This window comes from Colobus angolensis, unplaced genomic scaffold (assembly GCF_000951035.1).
Source record: "Colobus angolensis palliatus isolate OR3802 unplaced genomic scaffold, Cang.pa_1.0 Scaffold59, whole genome shotgun sequence".
NCBI lineage: Eukaryota > Metazoa > Chordata > Mammalia > Primates > Cercopithecidae > Colobus > Colobus angolensis.
The window spans coordinates 807,969-816,751 of record NW_012119487.1 but is presented as its reverse complement, the minus strand read 5'-3'; the positions used below and the strand labels follow the sequence as shown (position 1 = coordinate 816,751).

The following is an 8,783-nucleotide window of genomic DNA, read 5'->3' as shown; positions in this document are numbered from 1 at the left end:
CCTGCTTCACCTACCTACCCTTCCCAGACTCTAGTATGTATCATTTGTTTTTAAAAGCCCTTCCCATCTTTTCTCTCTCTCCTATCCCTTTTTCCTTCCTTCTTTCCATCAATAAAGATGTAATAAGTATCTTCTCTCTGCTAGATACTGTACCAGATGCTTCCATATTTGTTTTCATCAGCCCAGTGTTTTTGGTTTGTTTGTTTTCCTATTAAAGCTTCACTGTCAATGATGATAGTAAAGAGCCCCGAATAAAGCACCATAACAGTTGTTTCATGAAGTTCTCTTATAAAGGCTCACACTTTATAAGAAAATTACTATTGCAATGCTTCTTGGGGGATTCTCTAAGCTTTCTTTGAGGCCTTCATGATCTTCCTTTTCAGCGAACCAAGTCCCCTCCAAGAAGAGACACCTTTGGTGTCAACTAAGATTCTTAAGAATTGGATCCTGGTTGTGATTCCTATGTGACCTGAAGGTAAGCCAGTAACTCAATTTATCTCATATTTGGTTTCTTAAACTAATATTTTATGAATACTTGCCACATAGTGCAAAATAAATAAAGCACATATATGGACAAATCATTTGATTTTGGATTCTTTAATAAAAATAACAGAAAGGCAATAAAGTCAAGATTGAAAAAAGTTGTTCTTTTAGTGTTGAATTCACTTCTTCCTTCATGGAGTTTTTCTACATCCTTAAGGAGCTTAGAGTAACTTTAAAAAACAAACAACTAAGTGACTGGAAAGTAGATATTAAGAAAGAGTGGTGCAAATTCTGTGCATCCTATGATTTAACTAAAGAGATCATCTCATAGAACAACAACACTGAAAACTTCTGCAGAGACAATGTGGTGCAGTGGAGACAGCACTAACTTCATTGCCAGCTGTGAGACCTTGAACTTCTTGGACCTCAGTTTCCACCTCTACAAAACAAGGAAGTTACAGTAAAATATCTATAAGATCTTCTCTGCACAAAATGCCTAGGATTCTCAGGACCACTTAGCAATAGCCTTCAGTATAAATTTCCAACCATTAATTTGAAAGTTCTTAGAATTTAAAAAAGTCATAATCTCTGCAGTTCTGCTCTAGTTCACTTCAAACTCACACCTTTTGATGGGTTAGCCAGAGAACATAGTGTTTTCTCAGAGTTCTTTGTTCTGAGTAGAGTTATGCTCCAGTTCTACTGCCTCTGGTTTACTTATTGCACATTGTACTAAAATTTGGCATCCAACTGTTTAATAAAACTCATTGCACCACAGTTGAAGGCTCCAGATTATTTACTACCTAGGGTCTTCTTAAATTTATTCCCACATAATAAGAGTGTGATAACAGCTGAAAAAACATTTCTAAACTCTGTATTCTTTTTCCTGGAGGCAGCTGAACTCAACTTTCACGGTCTGACCATCTTAACAGTCATCAAAGAAATGTATGGCCAGGATCAAGTATATGGCTATGCTTGAACACTGCCATCACTTGTATCTAGGTGAAATTGAGTTGAATGAGCAAAGGAGACTGAATAATACTGTTTTCATAGCGTTAAGGTTTAAGATAATTTATATAAAGTACTTGATATGTGGGAGACACACAGTAGGTCGTAGTCATTATCAAGGGATATGTTGATTTATTGAGCTCAATTCTCACCAAATCTCATTCCCACATAAAGCTCTTGCTAAACAGAAACCTGCACTTTCCCATAACTATCATGCTTTCTTTTGCCCCTGAGCCATTTCTTCTGCCTGTTCCAATGCCTCATCCCACTCTTTTTAACTGATGAATTCCTATTCAACATTTGGAATCTCAAGATCCATTCATAAATTCAACAGTATTTATTAGGGACCTGCTATGTCCAAGAAACTGTTCTTGATGTTGTGGATATATCAGGGAACAAAACTCATTTGTGTTTTATCCTAACATGTCTTGTAATTACCAGCACGCTCATTTTTATCCCCACTGAACTGTACACTTGCTGGGAGTGAAGACAATGCCTCTCTTAAAAATACAGCACTGAACAAAAGTCTGACACAAAATAGCTGCTCAATAAACACTGAGCAAATAATATTAAGAATAAGAAATGAGAATACATAGAAAGATGAATGGGACAATACCTTGGTGGTGTTATTAGACTACTAATTACAACAGTAGCATATGAAGACACTATTCAGGTTGTGAGCAACTGAAACCTAAAAACCTTTCTGATATTCACTATTAACTTTATTCTCAAAAATCACAAAACAAATGTATTAGTCCATTCTCACACTGCTATCAAGATACTACCCAAGGCTGGATAATTTATCAACAGAGGAGTTTTAATTGATTCACAGTTCCACCTGGCTGGGAGGCCTCAGGAAACTTACAATCATGGCAGAAAGAGAAGCAGATACCTTCTCTACAAGGCGGCAGGAGACAGAAAAAGCATATGTAGGAGGAAATGTTAAACACTTATAGAACTATCAGATCTTGCGAGAACTCACTATCACAAGAATAGCATGGGGGAAACTGCCCCCATGACCCAATCATCTCTCACCAGGCCTTGTCCTTGACACATGGGGATTATGGGATTATAATTCAAGATGAGATTTGGATGAGGACACAAAGCCAAACCATTTCCACAAAGGAGAATTATACATCTGTTTCAGTCTAGGTACAAGTTTGTAGTTTTCTAGAATTTTTATCCTTGTACCACAGAGGGAATATTTTTTTAAACAAGCTTTTAAGAAAGCCACTAAGGCAAGAGAGAAAAAGGAATAGGACAGTCCCAAAGGAGCTGAGGTATAGACTAATGGGTCTTGCAGGGCATTTTCAAAAGACTAGTCAAGAGGGTGGCACTTGTGGAAAAGGAGCATGAAAGGAATGTCATGGAAAAGGAAGAAAACCTAAAACAGCAGAAAGAAAAAATTTTATTTGAAAAAAAAGAAGCACTACGGAGGAAAAGACATCAACAATTAAAAACATGAAAACAGCAAAAACAGTAAAAGTAGTAAATGCGATTACAGATTATACATACAATTGTTTTATTGGATTTACTCAGCAGCTCTGTGGGTTCTGTAAGAGAGGCATCATCCTCCCCATTTCATAGATAAGGAAACCAAGATGCAGAGACTTGCCTAATTACATAGCCAGTAGTCGAAGTTCTCTGACTTATGATCTAAGAATATTCTCACACAGAAAAGGGGAAAGATAAGATTTAAAAAATCAAAGATAAGAATGAAGAGAAAGCAGTGATTAATAAATGTTTGTTGCATGAGTAGGACAGAGATATATAACAGGAAAGACTGAAAATACAAATTTCAACTTCAATGGAGAATATTTCTCTGGGGTCCCTAAACATTTTCAAGACTTTGGCTCCTGACTCCTACAGATATCATTGTGGATATGATGTAACTAAGTGGAAGAAATCCCTATTCTTGTTTATAAATTAAGAGATTAATTAATAAATAGTAAGTCAATTATTATTTGTTGACCACAGTATCAGTCAGGGTTGAGGCAGGAAAGAGATGGCTCACTCAAAGGGTAAAGAGCATTTAATGAAGGGACTATTTACCCATTTGGAGGGAGGAAGAATAACCAAGGGACTGTTCATAGTGGGAAGTGGTCTTTACTCTTGCACCCCAAAGGCAATGAATGAGAGGGAGCACAGATCCCAGTGGGCGCTGCAGCCATGAGAGAGGGCTGCTTGACAAGAGCTGAGGTCTCTGGGTCTCTGATAGGCGAATGCAGCCATGATGATGAGAGTAGAGAGAAGGATGCCATGCCAAATACCTTCTTTTCCAAAAAAAGATAAAATCAAGAAAGAAAGATAGGAATAAAGGGAAGAGATGAAAGACTGTACTACTTCAACAAAATATGAAAAAGGAGGAAAAAGCATCTTTCTTAAGGTGTGGGAATTTAGAAAATGGGGAAATATATACAAACTTTAGTTATATTTTCCAGTTTTGTCCATTGATTCTGCAACAGTGTAATGAATCTACTGCATTGCAGTCATTCAGAAACCTTGGGGTTAACGGGACAATAACACAAAATCCCTGCCCCCAAAGAAATCAGTCCACTAGGATACACATGCAAGTGAACAACAGCAACAAAACCAAAATAATATAATGTTATAAAAGATACACACACAATTCCATGGTGCAAAGACAGCAAGTGCTATTCTTGGTAGAGCTGGAGAAGATTTGCAAGTGAGAGGGACATCTGAATGGCATTTTAAATCAGCAGTTTTGCAAGACCAGGGAAATAAAGGCATCTCAAGTATGGGGTGTGGCTTGTGTCCAACTGCGGAAACTCTAAAGGACCTGATGATTTAAGGAGCTGCAACAATTCAGCCTCTCTTGAGTTAAGGAGCTGCAACAATTCAGCCTGGTTGTGGGGGAGTATTATACTAAAGACCATTAACTTGACTCTAAATAACAGTTGCAGACTTTAAAGCAAGAAAGTGATATGGTTACATTTATGTATTAGAAAGACCATTACTGAAGTATTGTTTCCAATTTAAGGAATGGAAGCGGTGGGGAGGAGGAACAGTCAAGTATAAATTTATTTCCTCTAAATTTCTATCTTTCTGTCAGTCACTTTTTTCATCTTTATTGTATTTGCTTGATGTTTTTAAAAAGGGGGGCACATTTTAATCTGAGATAAGAAGAGAAGTGCAGAGTGAAAAATGGGGTTTATTTTCACATTGGTGTCATTGCCTTGCAGACATTCTGGTAAGGTCCTGCAGGTAAAGGAGCTCTCCTACTCAACGACTGACCTTGGTAGGACCTTGGCCACCGATCTGCATTCAGGGAATTTCACTTCTTTCTCTTCTAGATGTGGCCAGTCCATCACGAAAGCCAGGAAAGAGATATGGGAAGGAAGCTTCATCCCCTACCCAGTGCATCATTATTGGCAACAGTAAGAAGCAGAGCTGGGAATTTGAGAAGCAAACCAATGCCTTCTGCTTCTCTTTATTATTCCTGACAACAGATGGAAAAGAGGCAAACCCTCACCTTCTGTGGTCGCTTCTGATACTCATCCGGGAACCTCATTCTCAGTAGCTACAGATTTCCCTAATCACTCATCTTAACTTAACTTGACACTGCATTTTAGTACCTTTCATGAGAAGGGTCTTGGGAGGCCGTAAACCTATGTTGCTGGGAAAAGAATGTACTGCATTAAATAGAGCAGGAGAGGAGCTGCAGATTTCCAGCTCTCACAGCTTGTTCGCTTGTGGAGACTAGGCTGCAATGTGCTCTTGAAATCATTGGGGTGGGCCTTGTTTCTGAGGAAATAAAGAGGCCCCAGAACCTCCCAAGTGAGCGAAAAATGATTTCCAGATACTCAAATGGAGTGGCCTTCTGGCTTCATGAGCTGGATGTGCTTGGCAGTCTTTCCATCTGGCTGGCCAGTATCCTGAGGTTAGCAAAGCAGAAGGCAAATCTTTGGGGAGCTAAAAGACATGTGCACGTGCCAGTATTTTTGACAAATGCTCAGTTAATTGTTTTCTATTCTTCTCCCGAGACACAAACTGTATGCACCAGGCATCAAGAACTATCCCCATCCCACCACCCCAGATCCCAAGGGAAACTTCATAATTACACACATTTGGGCCAAGCATGTACCCCACAGGAAATGGACAGATCAGCCACTAGGGATGAAAGAATGATGCAGGGCATGGGAAAGCAGAGAAATCTCCTGAGTGAGAAAGAAGACAAATTCACATAAGCCTGAGAGCTTATATACCAGTAGGAGAAACTTGGAATTTCTTGTCAGGATACTAAGGAAATGGTGGTCAGAAGAGGCCTGGGTAAGTGGATGAAAAATCTGTATTGTTCTTTATCTGGTAAACAATTTAGTATTTTGAAACCACAACATTCCAGGATGGAACTCAATTTTGGATCAGTTACTGGAAATAGTGGCATATACAATGGGTTCCAAAACAGATTATGCATAAGTAGAGATGAATCAGGGGTCTAACCTTTAAAATTCACGATCTTCATGAATGTTTTATTCCAGATCTAGTCCTTTTACGATTTTGTCTCTTCTTTGTTCTACAGCCTTTTCTAGTTATATTTAGCTCCTGCCATTTATTCATCTAATATTTTGTAGTTGAGCACTGTGTGCGATGCTTACATACTCTGCTCTTGTTGAGCTAGAAAGCTTTAGAAGATACAATTCTCTGAATGAATGTTAACTGGATGCAAATATCACCTGTACACACCAATGTTGCTTATCAGAGCAACAGACTGGAAGAGTAAAGAGCCCCAGTTCTACTACCGACACTGCTGGAGAATTGGCTTCCGCAGAAGATAACTCAATTTCAACTTACGGTATTTTTGTCAAATGTTTTGAATCAAGAGATTTCTGCACTAGGTATAAAATCTAACCTCTCTATATATGTTTTAAAGTAATTTTTGTTTGCTTCCACTAAAGGTAGATTTTACAAGCAATGACAACATAACACGTCAAGTCAATTTAAAGATCTGCAATCTAAATAAGTTTCTTTAAGACAACTAAGATAATGAGTTACTTATTTAAGGATTGGTTATCCATTCTCTTTGGAATTCAAAATTTTCAGAGAGAATAGAAATTCCTTAAAAAAAAGTTGAATTTAAAAGGCATTGAAATCATAAAGATGAAACAGATATGTAGTTAGTTAATAGATACTACATGCCTGAGAAAATCTGTAAATAACTCCAATAAAATGTTTACTGAAAGAACAAGAGTACAAGAGAAGCAAGTATCAACAACAGTAAACCTAAAAAAAAAAAAAAAAAACTTGAACAAAAAAATATGTCATCAGGAAATAAGTCAGACGAGCAGCAGTATTGGTAAATTCAAGTTTAAAAATTTGACCAAGACATTCAATATAAGAAGCAGAAGTCGAATAAAATGAAATAAAGGCAAGAAAAAAAAGTCTGAGGCAAAGGCAAATAAAGGAAAGAGACTGAACTAATTTTTGCTTTACAAAAATATTTAAAAAATAAAAACTTTATGATTGTTTAAAATCACATTAACTTACTTTAGAAAAAAAAAATGCTTTATTTTGTTTTGGCTTGTTTTTCAACCAGGAGATAGCCCAGTCTGTGTGAAATAGAAATACCAACCAGAAAGGTTTGTTGGATTAAAAATATATCACTACAGCTCTGAAATTAGTATAAGGCTAATTAGTATAAGGCTATGTGCATAGAGTGCCCTTTAATAAGCAGTAGTAAAACATTTTAGAATGCTTTGTTTGAAAAATAAAAAAATCCCTCAATGAAGCCTCTTCCAGACATGTGTCATGGGTTTTTTGTTGCTGAGTTCTTCCATATTAACAAACTAAGTTGCTCTTCCTTTCATTCCTTTGGCCACAGGACAGATGAAATTCACCAAAGTCTCTACCACAGACATTCTCAGATGGTCCTAATAAAAAGAAGCAACCCAAACCAGAACTGGTGGTCCACATTGTGAGAGTTGCTGAATATCATCACAAAGCAATAATTATCCAACAGCATGCTTGGTGGCTCAACATTCTGAAAGGCAAATGTCAAGGGCATATAGTCTCAACCATATTGCTAATGGGAGCTCATGTTTTTTGTGTTGGGTGGTCTTGTGTTCTGCCTGGTGGTCTTTCTTCTGCCTGCTATGACAGCACTAATGATTTCATGTACACAGTATTCACTTGTCTCCCTGTAGAAGTGCATGACAAGTCATAAAAGACAGACTGCCCAGAAATGACACTGCAGTATTCCAGACATTTTCTCTCTTGGTGGTGACAGTTCCAAATCAAGCTGGCTCAGTGCTTTTAAGTCAAAGCATTTGTCTAAGTGGTGGTTCAAAACACAGTCTTAGATCTGGAAAATCAAACTAGGCTCTTCTCACCTCTCGCATCACTGCTGGTAATAAATATTCAACTGCTGGACCACAGATAGCAGATTATGACAGATGACACAGAATAGAATCTAACTCTTTCTTTCTTAACTGTGAAGAACTCATCTTTTGGTTACAGAGATTTCACTACCTTTTAATAAGCATAAGTAGGTCATTTTACAGATTTTCTTCCACACTTACTCAGGATTTCTTTCCCAAATTCCCCCAAAGAGTAGCAAGGGAAGCTTCATAGCTGCATAGAATATTAATATAATTTCTGTTCAGAGGATCAAAGTATCACATGCTCAAAAATCAATCCAGGCAGTTATCCCAGCTTTAACTCTAAAGAATATATTAGAACATTCTTAATCAGAAGCTGACATACAATTCTAGATAGGGCAATCAGACCAAGAATTTACTCTCCATAGACTTGGGGCCATCAATTAGATTAGGTTTAGGGAATTCAGTGCTCTCCCCATAAACCACCCATCCCAAGTGATCTTCCTGCAAAATCCTACACTCACTACCTCTACCATTCACTGGCCATTTTATTACTTTTGGCTTTTTACTGTGGTTACATTTTCATAATAATTCTTTTGTTAAACAAACATAAATTGAGTCTCTATTAAACCTTTTTAAGACCTAGGAAAAGCTTCTAAAACGGAGTGATACTTGAGCTGGCCATTCTAAGTGCTTCTATCACATCCTTAAGAAATATTTGATGCAGAACCTGCCACGCTATATTGTAATCATTTTGCTTCATTGACTGTTTCTCCTCCTTTATTATAGGTTCCCTGAAAACAGATACCAGACATATTTGTCTTCTCATACGAGTGCCTAAACACTGTGCCTGGTTCATAGCACAGGGTCGATACATGTTTTAATGAGTATCCCCATTGGAGGGGAGAGAGTGATTACGAGGACAAATAAGATTTAGTTTTATCCCTCAAGGTCTTTCTA

At 37.5% G+C, this 8,783-nt stretch overlaps 1 long non-coding RNA gene across 1 annotated transcript; it reads left to right on the top strand.

Annotated features, from left to right (window-relative positions):
* Positions 1–386: 386 nt before the first annotated feature.
* On the top strand, positions 387–7,706 carry LOC105526326. Its single transcript, XR_001004066.1, has 3 exons — positions 387–475; positions 4,803–5,778; positions 7,328–7,706. It is a non-coding gene; the product is annotated as an uncharacterized LOC105526326 (long non-coding RNA).
* Positions 7,707–8,783: the final 1,077 nt, after the last annotated feature.